General features: G+C 37.8%; 1 long non-coding RNA gene across 1 annotated transcript; it reads right to left on the bottom strand.

Annotated features, from left to right (window-relative positions):
* Nucleotides 1-16,913: 16,913 nt before the first annotated feature.
* LOC133429683 (uncharacterized) lies at nucleotides 16,914-17,814 on the bottom strand. Its single transcript, XR_009774605.1, has 3 exons — nucleotides 17,398-17,814; nucleotides 17,279-17,318; nucleotides 16,914-17,155 (listed from the first exon to the last, which is right to left on the bottom strand). It is a non-coding gene; the product is annotated as an uncharacterized LOC133429683 (long non-coding RNA).
* Nucleotides 17,815-18,147: the final 333 nt, after the last annotated feature.

Raw genomic sequence — 18,147 nt, 5'->3', positions numbered from 1 at the left:
ATATATATATATATATATATATATATATATTTTTTTTTTTTTTTTTTTATTATTATTTTATTTTATTTTATTGTATTTTTTTGTATTAACTATAATATAACTATGTTAAAGTAAAAATGATACTGGTAAGATATTCAGTCGAGTACTAAATCATTGCATTATTGCTGAAATATCAGGCCTTTAAACAGTGACTCAGTGAGCTGCACATACCAGGACAACATGAGTGGGGATTTAAATGCGTTGTGTGCTCCTGATTGGGGCTCTGCACTCAAACATTGTGATGAAATTTGGCCCTCTAGTGACTCACTCTTCAATTACAAGCAGCTTTTGGAAGTGCAGTAGCTGATCTGCACTACAATGACTTCCTGACTCAAGGGATATTTTGACATGATTTTTGACCCTCAATGCAACGTTTTTGCTGCCTATCCTGTAATAAAATGGACAATCACTTGCATTGAATTTAAACTGCTTTCAAGACATGTAGGCCACAACCTGTGTTACTCAAGATCATAGCCACTGTCAACTAATTTAGGCCCACATTCACTTGAGAAAAGTTTAGGCATTATTAATTATGAACTAAGGGTGTCTGTTTGTGGGCATGTTAATAATTTTTGGAATGTAAGAACTCACAACAGCTGATAATGTGGCACAGTTATTTCCTCTGTGCAGCGAAAATATCATAGACAGGACAAGCAGAAATTACATTGTGAGAGAGTGGGATATGGCTCGGACACAAACTAGCCTGTTTATTGTGCCCCCAATGATTCAGAGATTAAAAGGTTGCATATAGAATAATAATTAAGGAACAGAATGAAATACTTACATAGATCACTTGTGAAGACTTTAGTGATTTAATGTAGCCATTTAAAAGTTCAATACAAATTTTAAACATGAATAAAGAATAATACCTACATTATTTACACATGGCAACACCATTATGCTTAACAGTTGCCCCACTTTGTAGTGATTATAAAGTTTTACAATTCTTTAACTTCACAAACTGTGTTAATATTGTTGCGAAGACTTAATCTTACTCATTCTCTATCTTTGTAGTTAGCAGTTTCACTGCAGGTCCCAAAACTAACTATTTTAAGATTACCAAAAGAAAAGCTTTATGTAAAGTTTTAGCCATTGATAGCAGAACTCCTGTGAAGGAATGTTGGCTATGTCCACCAACTTTCCAGAGTGGTCTCACATTTCAGTGTGTTGGAAAAAATGTTGGGAAGAAAAAAAAATGCTGTGGCAGATATATTCATGATTTTAAGTAACGGCTGATCACCTTTGCTGGGGGTTATCCTCCCGGATCTGTCACCAAGCCCCCCAAAGGCACAGTAACCCAAGTAGAAATACTTTCTCACCAGGGAGGCTATGATGGAGCAGGGTTCTCACAAATTAAATTAAGAGGAGACGAAAGACTGGAGTAAAAAACATAAATGAAAAAAACAGATGCTTACACACCCTCCCTCTCTCCACTCTGCTTTAAAATTGCACTCTGACCCCCTGTTTTCACAGCTCTTGTTTACAGGACTGTGTGAATGTGTCAGAGGGAGACTAGAAACAGAGAAAGAAACTGAAAATGCAAAAGAAAGGCACATTAACTGTACTGATATGGTAGCAATATACAATAACACAACTAAGTATTTTCAACCAAAATTTAATTAAATATTGAAATATATGTGCCTGTTTATTGCTGTACATTCTCCACCTAAACATATGTCCTACAATTAAACAGGGGGGGGGGATAGACTGAATCAGAGATTCTCACCAGTATGTATAAAAATAAATTTGGGTAATCACACAACAAAGAAAGCAAAAATTACACAAGATAATTTATAATACGAAATTACTGTTGGACACTGCATATGTCTCTCATTCTGATATGTAAAAACGAAAATAAAAAGATTTCTATGACTCTTTATTGATTATTTTTTAAACCATCGAGAAACAAATTCAGTTATGAGCAAGAACGCTAACCGTCTTTTTATTCTCCGACATTAAAAGAAATTATCTGGCTCGCACTAGTTCTTAAAATTAGATAAATACAACCTCGTATGAACAACAGATCAGGAAATATTATATCCTGTCATAAATCACTTCCCAATAAACAAGCCAAGATGCAGGAACAGTGTGTGAAAAACTAAGTACATCCTTACTGGTTCAATTGGAAATAATAGGGTATGTAGCAGTCTGTTGCTGCTATTCAAATCCACTTGATTAAGTGATCATCAGGAAGCATGAGCATCTCTTTATAAACAGAAGAAAGCCGGAGTTTGTTTTCTCATTTGAAGCATTCAGGTGTAATGCAAAGGAAAAACTCCATTAGCAGAGATCTTAAAGATGTGTTTGTTGCTGACGATCTGTCTGGGAATGTCTATAAGGTAATTTCCCTAAGCAATGTGGAGTTCATCATTCTGCCCTGAGAAAGATTATTTTCATTCTAGAAAAATGCAAATTTTCCGATGAGTGGACAAGAAAGTTCATCCCAAGGCCAGACAGCGGAATGGTAAAAACCCAAAAGTTAGAAAGAAGATGCTGCAATCCTCTGCCAGCATGTAAGATTTGTAATCTCATGACAGTGATATTAGAAAAAAGAAATGATGGTGTGCTTGGAAGGCTTTCAGAAAGCCTCTTCTTTTTAATAAGAATAGCAGCATGAATTATGCTAGCAAAGTGGGCTTTTAAAACCAACCACAACCATGAACAGATGAGACCAAAATTAAGTTGTTTGACCATAATCCATAACCACACATTTAGTGAAAACTAAACAAAGCATAACAGCGCTCAGCGGTCAAATTTGGCACAATTTGGTCAAATTTCAGACCATCTATCCTCAACTACAAATTTGACATATGTCACACATAGTGGTTTATCTTAAATAGTTTTCACCTAATTTTAAAACCTGATAAGGATGAAATTATTTATTTATGTTTTTTAGTTAATCTTATCTCTAACATTTAGAGTTTAGACTCTAAATGTTTAGACTCTAAATTATATAAATACTATAAATAAATGTAGACTCTCTCTCTCTCTCTCTCTCTCTCTCTCTCTCTCTCTCTCTCTCTCTCTCTCTCTCTCTCTCTCTCTCCATATATATCTGTGTGTATATATATATATATATATATATATATATATATATATATATATATATATATATATATATATATATATTTGAAATGTAATGCATTCTTACTATTATAAACATTTTGCTTAAAAATAATGTGGTACTTAGTGTCCACATGCCAGCTGTGGAGTCCTACATACAGAAGAGCCAGCCAGACCAGACATGCGTGAAGGATCATGCCTTAGATGCAGTGATATTTGGCTGTGCCCCTGTCTGTCCAGATGTCAGGATGAGAGATAGCACACAGCTGGAAAGTCAGGATCCTGGGATGAAACTGTGTCACCCACTGGGTCAGTCCCAGCTGTTGCAGGACAGTGGCAAGATGGAAATAATTTAAGCTCTCTGTTTCCCACCACTTGTCCTGGAGTGCTGATGCAGGGCCAGATGTCACCCAAATAACAAGGTCCTGTTATGCACTGTTCCTAAATGTCTCTAGAAAAAGACAAGCATAATAAAGCTTAACTAGGATTAACATGAGGCACATATTAAGTAATTACACATTTTTGTAAACAAGAATGAACTTAATATGTTCAAATACCTTAACATATTTGCTAAGCAGTGACACAGGAAATATGTATGATCTAATGATTTATACGTTTTTTTCCCATAAAGGGCATACATTTGTCCACTGTGTCTGTGTCTGACAGTCAACTAAGCAGAGGCAGTGAAGATTGCTTTGAAGTGACAAATAAAAATGTGAGTCAGTGGACAGCTGTGGATTTATGACGATGGCAAATCTGCATATAATCTCTGTTAATCACATAATCGGTCAAGCATTTGCTCCAGTTGAGGTGAAAATCGTTTCTTTGTTATCAAAAAATTCACCATCGTGTACTTGTACAACCAAAAGAGCACAGGCAGAAAAACTGTTAGTAGATTCATATCTTTGTTGTTCTTTATGAGCTTTGGCATAAAGGACCAAGAACAAACCGGACAGTTGTTGTTTTCCTTTTATGATGACTAAGACAATTGTATAACTTGATTTATTCATCTATTAGCTATTCATAAGTGATTATACAATAACATTGTCCCATACACAAGGCAATACAGTGTTATAACCGAAGCACGACCACTAGATGGCAGTGTTTTCTTGTTTAAAAGGTCTTTCGGTAGGTTTCTTCTCTATTTTTAGCAGATTGATCACTGTAAACTGTTTGCAGCTGTTTAAACATTCACGTTTGGCTTTTCAGGTTATGCAATAGCAAGTAAATAATAGTCTCTAAATGAATTAGCTCAAGTGTCTTATTCTATTTCTATCATTTCTTGTCCAGTCATCTTAAGTGTTTGAAAAACTTAACAGAAAAATATTTTTAAATGTCATGTGTAGCGGAGAAAATTCAGTAAAAGGCACCAAAAAGCATTTGTAAAATGTATCATCAGATATATTTCTTCTGTTTTTATTTTCCCCATCAGACGGAGGTGATTATAATGAAGGCTGCTGTTGCACCTGCTGAGGAGTCAGCGGCCAACAACACCCTCGTCTCTTCCTATCAGGGATTATCCGAGGACACATTATGCTCAATTTGCCACTCCCTTGATTTTATAGTTGTTGACCAAGTAAAGCCTGAATTATGGTTCTGCGTTAAATCGACGCAGAGCTTACGCCGTAGGGTACGGCGTAAAGTACGCGGCGACGCGCAGCGCTCTGCGTTGGTGTAACGCGGAACCATAAATCAGCTTTAAGACTATTGCTTTATGCGGCGCACACCGCCATCATCACACATCCTTTAAACTGTCAAGTGCCCTGAATATATAAATCAAACACTCCTGATGCAATTCGTTTATGCATAACTTCTAACTACCGTATGTTTCACAGAAAATTATTCTAAACGGTTAACTAATATTTAATTCACAGCACCAGCTGTGCATTAATAGTGTTGCGTTTTTTTAAAATAAAAACTAAACTGCGTGGTGAGCGTATTAATATCTGGCGTGGCGTTCGGTGTTGCGGTTAGGCTACAGGTGGTCATTTCTATATCAATTGTGAGTCCGCCGGTAAAACTAGAGCGAAACTGTTTCTGTCACAGTTAGTCGCATCTTTACACAACCACAGAATTGGAAATGGTGTTTGCTTAAGTACTGACTGGCCTCATCATCGTTGTTTTATCTAACCGCTGTTGGTTCCGAGATGTGTGGTTTTGTAATGAATGCTACCTTCTATAAATAGACCTGCTTTGCGTGTGTGAGCTGAGCTGAGCTCATCAAAGGGAACTGAAGTGTGAAAGTGCCCATTTCAAGAAAATTCACTAATCTACGTTCTTCTTTAACTACCCATGCTCTGAATTATATACACTTACGGCCACTTAATTAGGTAATGGGTATACCAGGCGTACCTAGTAAAGTGACAGGTGAGTGTGGGTAATTCTCAGTGCTGCTGTTCAGATCTGGAAAAGGAATTGAAATTTTGACCATTCATTTAAAATACCATCCAATGTAAGGGACTGTGAATACTTGATTACAAGTAAAATTCTCACGGTCAAAGTGCAAAGCAAAAAAAAAAAAAATCTGGTCAATGTATGTCTATCTTTTAGAGGCTGAATGCTGTATTCTCATCTCATTGAGGAGGCAGACACTTGGTGGTACTGTATCTCCCAATGGATGAATGGGATGGCCTACTATCTTGACTTGGAAAGGATGCGCTTCTTGTCTAAGAGCAAACTTGATAACTCCTGTCTACGGGTATTTTCTTCAACTTTCTGCAATGCAAGGATATACAGAATGAATTTCAGAATGATGGAGCGACGTAATGGATGGAGGCCCCCCATTTATTTAGTTAGTTAGTTATTTAATATTGTTGTTTTAATTTCTTCTATTATTGGGTATGCTAACTATGCGTTTTACTATTGGGTATTACCGTATTTTCTGGACTATAAGCCGCACCTGTATATAAGCCGCATCCACTCTATTTACAAAAAAAAAAAAGATATTTAGCCGCAGATATTTCTGTTGTTAGATTAGATATTTACTACATGTACAGAAGGATTTTGAACTGTAAATGATGGACATGTTTGTACCTAAATAGATCTTTCCTAACAGTGTCTTTTAACACGGCAACAACTTTGCTGATTAAAACGGGACAGAACCAAGAGAAAATAACCAGTATTTATTTATCTATTTATCTGTTTGAAATCTGCTTCTACTTCTATCTGCTAAAGAAGTAGTAACGTATTCTTCTTTGCATTTATTTTGTCTTAGTTTTGATTTTAATTCCGGTTAGAGCGCCCCGAGTGGTGGAAGAAAAATCCACAGAATAGATTTGTATAAGCTGCACGGTTGAAAACCTATGAAAAAAGTAGCGGCTTATAGTCCAGAAAATACGGTAAATTAATTACAGAAATGTTACAGAGGAAAATTGTAAATAATTTCCATATATGACACAGCCATACCACATTCTGTATAACAGAAGTGCTGTATTTGTATGGTCTGGTTGCCAGTCTATAGTCATGATAACTAAAAACATTTTATGTTTTGTATTAAGCAAATGTGATAATGTAACTCCATATTCTTTTCAGCAATGTCAAATCCCATGTTATGAGGGAATTCATTTAAAAAAAATGCTTTCAAATGTACCGTAATGATTTGGAAATAACTGTTACTTTTGAACTTACATTTTACCCATGGCACAAACATCTTTGGAAAAAGGGGTATATCAATGCTCGTCAGTCATCTTATGCCTCACTTCTGTATTTTTAACATTTAGGATGTCCCCATCGCATTTGTTCTGCCTTGCATTCACTGACTCAAGTTCTCCATGTGATCATCACCGTGTTGGTCTTTTTTAGACCCAGACATGACCTTCATTGAATGAGAAAACGGAGGGACAGTGCAATATCTGACAGCCAAAGGTTGAACAAAGGTACATAATGTTTATAGCATTTGTTTAATTTTGCAATACATTTCAGAGGGACCACCTTTAAACTGACCAGAAAGAGTGAACCTAACTAACCACACCATTATGACTTGTGGGAAGAATGCATTGACCCAATGTCTTATGGAAGAAAATAAATTTTTTTGAGGGTTTTATTCTGCCAGAAATGTTTTGGAGTCAGCCATCAGTGGAATTGCAGTTTTATCACTTCTCCACTTGCTTCACATCTTACAGTGGTTTACAACATCAATATTGTTAATACAGTCTATACTGTGGTTATTTTATACTTTTCACAGTGGTTTGGCTTATATTGTTCAACTCTTCATTTTCAGAGTTGCCTATTTTGTTGTCTACATATTCAAATGCGTATTACAGATATTTACTTTGGTTTTTGTTTCAGCTCAGTTTAAATTTTTTATATTTGAATTCCCTTTAATTTTTTTATTTACATGCAATCAAAAAAATGGGTTATGAACCATATATTTAATCAATTCATCTTTACGTTTCAGATAGCGAAGAATTAAAACTGCACCACAAGTAGATGATGACTTAGGCAGGATGGGATAAAACAGAAAAGTAAGTAACAATTAAAAAAAACAATTTAACATGAGGATAAACAAATGTAACTAGTCATTATTGTCACCTTATTATGAAATATTATAATATGATTATTTGCTTTCTAGTTGTTTTGCTGGATGCCCATGTCATTCCAACCAAAACCTTTTGGCTGAGGCATTACATCCAACATGGTTCTTGTATCATATCTTTCATGAGCAGGTGTCATAGCGACAGCATTTCAAATTTCTTTAAGCAAAATAGCAGAAAAACACAAGAACAACACGAGAACCAAAGACCCTCCAGTGTACACATGACAATTTCACTTAGACAGTGACACAAGAAATACACTAGTCACACTTGACATGAAAGCTTTTCACAGCCAGTCCAAATTACCCCTCAGCCATCTTTCCATTTCAGAATATTTCTGATATTTTTACATTAGATTTGCTCTTGGCAGGTTAATGCTCACAGATGTCTGCACTGCTCAGATGGCTTGAGGGGGCAGGTACCATCTGAGCTGTGTCAGAGAGAGAAAGTCATTTGAACAGCACCTTACACACAGTCAAACACACAATTTCATAGTACCAAAGAATGTGTTAATGAGACAAAATGTTTTCGATAGAACACATTTGGCAGGCATTTGCGAATTATTCACTGGACTTGATAATTTACCATGTTCATCTATTTGGTTGGCCAGAAGGGTTCACAGAAACAGCATGTTGCATGACATCCCTGCTGTGACATCCAAGGTAGCTATCATGGATAACTGTCCATTATTGTCCTAAAGACAGCAACTTGTAGATTTGTATCTGTATTCATATTCTGTAGACTTTCCAAAATAAGCTGTCATCTAGTTTTTTTTCTTTTTTTTTTATTTAAAATTGTTTTTCAAACTGGAGTCAATGCTATGCTTCTTCCTTTTTGAACTTTTTACATTTTAATTAATGAGACCAATTAAAAAGGTTTTGTCGCTGGATTTATTTCCTGTGTTTAGGTCCCATGTTGGACTGATGGAAACTGCTGAAAGGAGCCTTTCATCTCACACAGCCATAATTACAGTTTCAACAATAAAACACAGTGGTGATTTCGATGTTTCTAGCTGCCTCAGTCAGGCAGAGAGGGATTGTGGGACAGATTCAATTGTAAGCCTCAGTGTGTAGGTGTGTAAGCTTTTTTTTTTTTTCAGGCCGTGTGTTTGAACAAGCAGTGCATGTCTGGAGGACATATTACATTTGTTATTCTACTATTTTGGCTTTTTGAAGAAGCCGTGCCTCTGTAGAACATCTCTTCTTTTACATTTTGGTATATGGTTAATAGTTTATACTGGAGTGACCTGAGAGATTTTTCATTTGTTGACTAATCTAATCTTATTTATCGGAATATGCAACATTAGGATGTATGTTATGATTATGAAATTAAGAATCTCTTAATCTCACATAGCAAAATGACTGTATTTCACCAAAATTAAAACGATTCATTTGTATTTTGTCAGACATTTATGAAAGAAAACGTATGATTTTATGAAGGTAACATATTCAAGATATTTGTTTATCAACTGATGGTGTTAACCTCACAGTATCAGTGTTGTGAGTTTCATGCATTTATCAAAAAATGTGGGAATTAGAGATGTACTTTGTAGTAAATATGAGAATTAATTGCATACAGTTGCTGGTGTACTGATTTTAGAAACGTGTAACTCAGACAACCTAAGAGGGGAGATTTTCTTTCTTAAACATACATGTCTCATGATGTTTTTCTAAGCTCCATGTTGCCTGTTCCTGTTGACACACAATTTTTCATGTGGTCCATGATATATTACCGGCTCTGGGCTTTAAATGTTTTCTGCTCTATAACAAGATGAATCTCCAACATGGCATTAGGTTACCAGGCAACAGTGTACACGCCACTGTTCAGTTATAATTTTCTTTGTATAGTTATGACGTTTAATAGTAAGTGACTAGATGGCAGCCTTCCAAATTTAACCACTGTTAGCAGAGCCTGCAGAGCTTGATGTATGTTAGGAGGCGTAGTGGCTACAAGGCTATATTTGGCTTCTATGTTCTCCTCAAAGAAATGACTTCTAGGTCTGGACATGACATTTCTCTTACACTGAAGAATATAGGTTTGGGTCAGTGAGTTTTTGTGGGAGGAGAGGTGTTGTTGATGCCTGGAGGACATTGCCAAACTCAGTTCTGCAGTATCTCATTTGTATTTCAGAGCACCTTCCACGAGAGAAGGTGACAAGGTCCCCTAAAAGACAGCTTACTGTGCTGTAATTCGTATACGTTTCCCATAAGAAAAATACATCTTTTTACCAATTTTGTACTTTACTGTAGCAAGTGTAATAGTTGAAGCTTTTTTTCTTGACATTGTAAGTAATATGATGTCATATTTGCATTACATCGCTTCAAAAGTTCTGTTTTTGATTACTCTCTTGTATAGTATGTGTTCTGTATCCATTTTCAGTTTAAACAGAAACACGTAGAGAGCTGTCCTGGGCTTTATCTCGGTGTTTTGTCATGAAAATGAAATGGAGATTCTTTTTCATCCTTTTATTTATTTTGCTGCTCTTGGCTGCTGCTCTGGCGAGGGTTAAGAGTGTTTCTGTACAGGAAACATTCTCATTCTTCATTTCTCATTTCTACTGTGTTGTTTGTTTCTATTTTATTTTTTGACACTGGGGTATTAGAAGAATGTATTCAGTGCATCCACTGGGATGTTGGTGAATAATTTGATAAATTGATTGGTGAAGAATGTTGTTGTAATTCTATAAATAATAAGAGGAGGCGTTGAGGCCCGGGGGTGAGAATAATCTGGATCCCGTTGTGGCTAAAATGGAGAGCTCGGTGGGTTTAGCTCGGTGTTCTCACTGTTGTTCAACCAACCCCACAATAGACCCCTGAGCTCTGTGGGATCCTACTTCTTTTTGTTTTCAATTTCTGTTCAAACGGAGTTGAAGAGTTACAGGGGATTTAGAGATCCTGCCTAAAGCACTTAAATTACATTGATATGATTTGTTTTTCTATTTTTGTCAGTGTACTACTTTTTTTTTTAAAACTTACAGCTTTCCATTTATTTTTGCTTTGTTTAGGCCATGCAGAATGTCTTTGCTGTAACTCAGTCCAGGTTTGTCAAACCTGAAATCAGTGAAGGTGATATAAGAAATAGGCTTCAGGTCTCTAGATTGGCCGAACTTGATGGACACACTGTAAGGGGCTTGATAGCAGAAACAGAAAACCTTGGACTCCACAAGCCCATTAGTTGTCACTCCTTGGCATCTCATCATCCTCCGGGGCCCATGACGCTGCCATGCATCATACTAAACTCTTTGTTGTTGCCTTTCATCTGAGGGTACTTGCCTTTTCTCTCAACCCACCCTGTGAGTTATGGGGCTGCAGGAGGTCATGGCCACAACCCTTCCCCACTTGGTGTGAAATGTGCAGAACAAACGGATCCAGGGATTACACAGAGATTGGACACACTGGCTGTATATCTAAACAGAGCCTGTATTAAGGTCTTGGTGCCCAGATATGTGTGCAAGGGTTACCAGCACATCTGCTTCCAAAACAGAAACATTTCCATGCATTGAGGTGACAGCCTTATAACATTGTCCTTATTATACCTTTTGGCTAGGAGTGGGATCATCTTATCCATTTATAACCAATTTCAGGCTGATTTAGTCCAATTGGTTATAGTTTAATTCAATTCAATTCAATTCAATTCAATTCAATTCAATTCTATTGAGCAGTAATTGTAAGATATTATATCATAAAAAGTTTTCTATTTACTGGATTAACCCAGTGGATTGCAAAAGAAAAAAAACCAAGGAAATACCAAAAGGCGATTATTAAATGACCTTTGACTCTTATTTCTTTGCTGACTGTATGAGTATTTGATGTTTTTTTTGTCCGCCTCATTTCATTTGTTTAAATACATCCAGCTTATGCATTGATTTTTACACTATAATCTTTATTGTATAATCATTCAATTGAATTCAATTTTATATATATAGCGTCAAGTTGTCTCTAGGCGCTTTCCACATTGTGATGACTTATTACTAGTATTGGTAGGTGATTGCTTTTAATGTGTACTTATGTTTTTGTATGCTTGTTAAGAGCCTGCAGATGAACACAAGCCACTCCTGGTTAATTTTGTCATATTTTATGGTGTGCTCTGTTCCTTTCAAACGAATCCAGCATTAACCACTTTCTAAAGTTGGCATTCCTCACAACACTTAAATGTTTATCTGCCATATCAAGCCGAGAAAGTTTCCAGGTGTTATTTTGCCTGATTCTTCTTGAAAATGCATCTAAAGATATGAGTACACAGTACTGACATTGTGTCTGCATTTTCCATTTTAAAATTCTCTACATATTTTCTAGGGGACAAATCGAGACCACAACCAGGCCAGTCCAGCATCCGTACCCTCTTCTTCCACCGCCACGTCTTTGTAATCTGCACAGAAAGTGGTTTTGCATTATGTCTTTGAAAAATGCATGGACTGGCAAAGATGTCATGGCTTGATAGCAGAAAACAATCTCAATGTATGTTTGATCATTCAAGCTGACATGATGACATGTAAATTATCTTTGCCGTGGGCACTAATACAACCCCATACCACCACAGAGCCCAACGTTTGGATGAGTTTCATCATTACAAACCAATATTACATTTTTTCCCACCTTCTTACTAAAATTGATCTGCCCTGTATGTTTTGCTAATTTGGCTTTTCGGGGAAGTGTTGCAATACTGTAATGCAAACTATAATTTGACATTGCCTGCTTCATTCATAAGATAGTGATTGTCTGTGTCTGTAATTGCATGCTCCTCACCATGAAAGAATGAAGATGCTGTGAATATTTAGTTTTCCTCCACATATAACAACACAGTTTCAAAGTTGTCCTGTAGTTGTAACTGATTTTCTTCTCTTTTTTCTGCTGGTGCTTTACATGCTTTATAAAGAAACAGACAAATAGTGTTGGACTGTGCGTCATTTGCATGGGTGGGTTAAAAAGTAATTTGGTTACTGGATTTGAGATAAAGTCAGAGGAGCTTTAGTCACTTCCAGTATGCTGACATTTCCTCTTGGTGCCACGGTTGTATGCGGACAGATTTGTGTTTTAGTAGTTTGTTTTTGCCTGAATATTTATTGCAGTGGAAGTCTCTTTGGTTTATGTTCTAGTTTCTGGATTTTGGTCCTTTGAGAACTTTTTCTCTCCCTAAGTCCAGTGCCATTACGTTTGCTGTGTGTTCTATTATTTATCTTTCTGTCTTGCATTATGCCATGGAGAGTTTATCTATCAACTAACAGTTTCTACTTTTTGTTTTTCTGACTCCTGTCAATCAACCTGTAGAGTGCACTGTTGCTGAAGGAGTGCAGAGTTTAAACTGTGCCTCTACAATGTCCTATAATCAGAAGTCCTTCTGTCCTGGATAATGCTCTTATTTGTTGTGATGATTCGACTCACTCAAACCTGATGGTTATGGCTATTCATGTTTCATTTAATCGTTATTCAGTAAGACATACCACAGCAAACCACAGTTGTGCCACGGAGCTATTAAATCAGTTGACAAATGTAAAATATATATATGTGGATGAAAGATTTAAAACTGAAATGAGACTAAGATACAAGAAAATCATTGATGCAACTGTAACACAACAGTTTCCTACTAAAGAAATAAAATGACACGTGAACCATATCCAGTTAGAGAGAAAAGCCTGTGTGATGTGGTTAGGAATAGCCCAATGTCTTTAAAGTGCAATTGTGAGATTCTGTTTCACAAGCATAAAATAAATATATAAATATATGATAGCCAGTATTGAATTTGTCTCTTTGCATTGGAAAGGCAGTGCAGATGAGTATGATGCTGTAATAAAATACCAGAAGTCAAGGTCACCTCCTCAAAGAGTTTAAAAATACATCTGGAGTCCCTCCAGCTTTTATGCATATGGAGCAGTCCAGACATTAACTTTGCTGCAGAGGTGGCGGGTGTATCGGTGCACAATTCCCAGCAAATACAACACTACCTTGATAATCAGAGGAAGAGCTATTTTTCTGAGGTATTGTTGTGTCAGAGACCTTTGAGGCACCACAGGAGGAGATCTCTGTTACTGTTCTGAAGTCAAGTAAAGAAGTGATTACGTTGGTGGAAGTGGCTTGGACAATAAGTGTCAGCCCACCCTTCCCATAGTAAATTGGCTTTCCTGTTACACTTTTTTTTTTTCAGTAGACCTTTAAAGTCTATGAATGAAGTTTTGTTTGCATCTTTAAATTCCATTGACAAATCCAGCCAAGCAGGGCCCATAGCTGATTTTGAACACCTGCAATTTTCATTATGTTTTATTGTTCTGCTTGTTTAACCTATCCACTTAAAAGTGGGGTGTCACTAAAAAAAAAAATATCCTAAAATAACAATGCCAATATATTGCCAAAGGACCAACAAGCTTGAAGAAATCTGATTTCTTAAAATCTTCCAGGCAGGATGATGCTATGATTATCCACTCATAAATGGGTTTGATGAGTAGGATGGATTGTAAGGATTCCTCTGAACAGTCAACCTTTGTTTATTTTTTAATCCCTGAGGGACTTTCCAAGGTCGGCTAAGCCTGGCTGGATTCCATCAAAGTCACATGTGTCTACTAGTGCCTTGTTTTTGTATGATACAGATGCTTCATTCAAAATTTTCGAGTTTTCAGTAAAGTCGTCCTAAGAGCCGCTGCTTGTTGTGTTTTCAGGAGAAAAGCTCTGCTTAATGCCCATTGGCCAAAAGCTCCCTAAAAGTCCCGTAGAGTGTAGATATGGTGGCAATATCGGTGATTTGTATTGCTTCTAGAGGACATGGGAACAAGGACAAAGTGGGACATAAAGGGGGCTTGTCATGAATCTAGGGTGGACGTTGTACAACAGCAACATGGTCAATTTAATACAAACAGTAGATCAATGGTTTCCAGCAGAGATTAGAGCATTGATCAGTAGAAATACTAAGAGCTGCCCTCTGTTTCCAGTGAGCCTTTGTGCAACACATTTATTTTTAGAAAGCCTATGGCAGCAGATGAAGGCATGTCATCAAGGACCTATTCAAAGTTGGAAAGTAAACTGACCTCAAGGTCACAGTAAGTTGATGCTTAAAAATTGTTCTTTTGCCTTTGGAGCTATGTTAAGCATTTAGTCTTTTATTTCCACATTCACATAAAATATTTACGTCTTTCAACGTTTTTTTTTTTTTTTTTTAGTTTTTATGTCAATTTAGCTGTATGTTTAAAAGCTACCACCACACAAAACACACAAAGTTGCGTGGCTGTGTCACAAACTGCATTGTGAAACAGATTCAAGATTACATTCTCATGTTATTTGATCCAACCTGTTAAGTGCAACCTATATTATCCTGAAAGTCCACCAGGAAATTCCAAAGCACGCCAGACAGAATAACCCAATAAAAGCAAGAGCACCTAAATCATTAGCAGGGAAACGTGCTCACATAACTCACCCAGATGTACAGGCTAATTGGATTTTAGCATCAAATCAACAGTCGTAGGGCCTTTGTGCTTTTATGAGTACAAACCACAAAGTTGAGGCAAAAAACTGTTTGAAGTGACAAAACTTCAGCAGCAGCTTTTAGCAGGTAGAATGGTTACCAGTGTAGTGTGCTGCGCTGCATATGCAGAGCCTTGCTTCATGCTATAAATTGATCTAAGGTTTCCACCACAGTTAACAGCAGTGACTCATCAGGGGCTGATGTAAGTAAGACGGCAAGTGCTGAGGTAATTCATATGGCAAGGTAATGCTGTTGCAGGGTTACCCTTAAAGCTGTGAGGTGGCCACTAGAGAGACAAAGCTCAGGAGACATGGTGGTGCGGTTGAGGTCCATGGAAACAAACGGAGAAATCAGCACCTGACAAAGATCACATCCGTCACAAACCTCCCAGGGTGGGGATGATGAAATCTGCATCACTGCAGCCAGGGAGATGAGCAGCTTTGAAGTTCAGCGACAACAAGCCGCGGCTGACTCACCCCCTCCCACACATAGGTCATAAAAAAGAACAGGACACTTTCTATCCATCCATCCATTTTCTATACCCGCTTTATCCTTTGCAGGCTCACGGAGGTCTGCTGGAGTCTATCCCAGCTCATTACAGGCGAGAGGCGGGGGTTCACCCTGGACAGGTCGCCAGTGGACACTTCCTAGCCAAATACAATTAGATTGAAGGTGTGGCATTTGCCCACCTCCAATATCTGTTGCAACACTTCAATATTTTTCCCTCCTCCTTCTGTCTGCCTCCCTGCTGGGTTTCATCATGCACAGTGTGTCGCAAAGCAGCAGTGCTGTGGTGATTAAGCCGGAGAACTTTGGGAGTTGATTTAGAACTGGCACAGTAATTGCGGTCATGTGAGTAGGCTCACTTAGTAGGAAGAAAACAAATCTCAGGTTATGACCACAGTTTCTTGAAATAGCCTTGATAGGGGGACAGAAGCAGAAGCACTATGATGGGAACTATCGCTTTGTTCAATTTCTGGACTTTTGAAGTGGGTTTTCAAAACAACAACAACATAATGGCGATGTCTGGGTACAGCAACATGTCTTTTTCTTTAAAACATGCTAAAATGGCCATAATTTGTACAAGGGTTCTTGTGTTCTCTCGTGTCCTCCACTTATCCCTTCTATCTTTAACATCTCTAATATTCTCTGACTCCTTCTGGCGCTTTGGTTATAAAAGAAATGCACATAACGCGCACTCTTACACACACAGGGAACAGAGTTCACGTTTGATATGAGGGAGGTGACAGACAGTGAAGCCCTGGTCCCTGGGTGCAGAGCAGAGTGGCTCTCCAGCAGAGACGCTGACGTTCAATGCTTTAATAGGACTAAAGTAGACAAAGGCCGCCAGTGACGCAGTAGGAGCTATAATGGGCTTGCCACATTGCAGGTTTACTGGACCCTGCTTATTGGGCAGAGCTATTTCCAATCCTGCAATCCCTCATCAGCCTCAGGAAGCTAGTTATAAATAAAAAGTGTAGGTTAATCGCCGCTAAGATAAATGCCCCTCTGGTGTTTTTTAGGAGCATGTAGTAGGGCACGGCTGAGACTTTTCAAGAAATTGCTTGGACGGGTACCAATGACGAGCTTCTGTTCCCTGTTGATTTGCACAGAAATTAATCATATTTCTGGCAAGCTTATATCTGATACTGTAAATGTGTTAGAATCTCAAATCTGCATTGTCCGCTGTATAAATATTTAAAGATAGATACATTTAAAAAAATCCTAAAATCATCAGGTATGAATCATCGGGATTAAATTAAAAAAACAAATGTGCTGTTGCTTCCATCACATTGTACTTTATTGTGTAATAATGAAAAACCACAGGAACATTGCAAAGTTGCAAAACTTTAATTTTAGCATAAGCAATACCATTGCTGTGCCATTAAAAAAGAGATTCCACTGTCACGGTAATTGCCATTCATGTGACAGTCTTACTTCTTCTTTTGAGGACTTGTGTCTCATCCTGAGACGAGGCCAGACTGCAGGGTCAGAGCCGCCTGGTCTGGCAGATATTGTGACAGATGGCGCTCTGGTTCTTTAGCCATCATTACTGTGGACTTCAGGGCTTCCTAATGCACACACCACACCATCCAAGTTTCTCATGAGAATCGCTTTGTCAAACGTGTTTAACAGTGGTGTGTTAATAATATGTTTACTGGTAAAACATTGTACTGTACTGTAGGTTTTCTCACGTTGCTTCATTGCAGTGTTGTGTTGGTGTTTTTGTTGTGGCTAAACCCAAATGAATGCAAGTTATTTTTCATATTAGTGTTCTGAGATTTAATTTATCCACAGATGTTTCTAGACTCACATGAACGTATTGCCGGTCTGTTGTTTTGTAATGACAACAGTCACATATACATTTGCCTCTGGGTTGTTTTGTGTCTAGGGTGAGTCTGGAAGCCGTACGTTTCCTTCTTGGCTTCTTGGTTGTGCTGTGATGAAAGGATTGAGGGGTTAAATGTTTGTCCAGCTGAAACAACACAGTAAAACTCTGTCTCTGTATCCCAGTCGTCAGAGCTCACAACCTAAAAATAGCTACGCTGGCTCCGCGCCCCTGGCTGGGGGACAGGTCAAATTATGAAGGAAGATGAAAAATTTAAAGGCACAGGCTGTCTGGCCACAAACGCAGCCCTGCATCACTGGTCACAGAGAATATTTGACTTGGCTTTTACTGGATGGAGTCAGATTGTCTTAACTGTTTGTCTTGTGATTTCCTTTGGGAGAGCCCTGACGGCTGAAAAAGAAAAAAAGAAAAAAAGGATCAAATTTCAAAATCTGTGTATGTTTATGTGAACTGTAGGGCTTTGTTAGCAAATTCTTAAATGCACCATTTAAGAGGATCAAGGCTATTTTAAGGAAATAGGATTTCTTGACCTAAAGAGGTGTGGCTGACACAGTTTGAGAGGTTTATGTAATTACACGATCATGTTGTAACGCCACCTTCCATCCGACTTCCTTGGTGAGCTGAAAGCATGCTTCCTGAGTAGCAGTCCTGCCCTGGATACACACTGAACCCTGCGCATATACTGAGCTAATGCAGTGAGGTTACACTCTGCAT

This window comes from Cololabis saira, chromosome 3, assembly GCF_033807715.1.
Source record: "Cololabis saira isolate AMF1-May2022 chromosome 3, fColSai1.1, whole genome shotgun sequence".
Taxonomy (NCBI): domain Eukaryota; kingdom Metazoa; phylum Chordata; class Actinopteri; order Beloniformes; family Belonidae; genus Cololabis; species Cololabis saira.
Note: the sequence above shows the minus strand (reverse complement) of the source record. Positions and strands in the feature narration are given on the sequence as shown.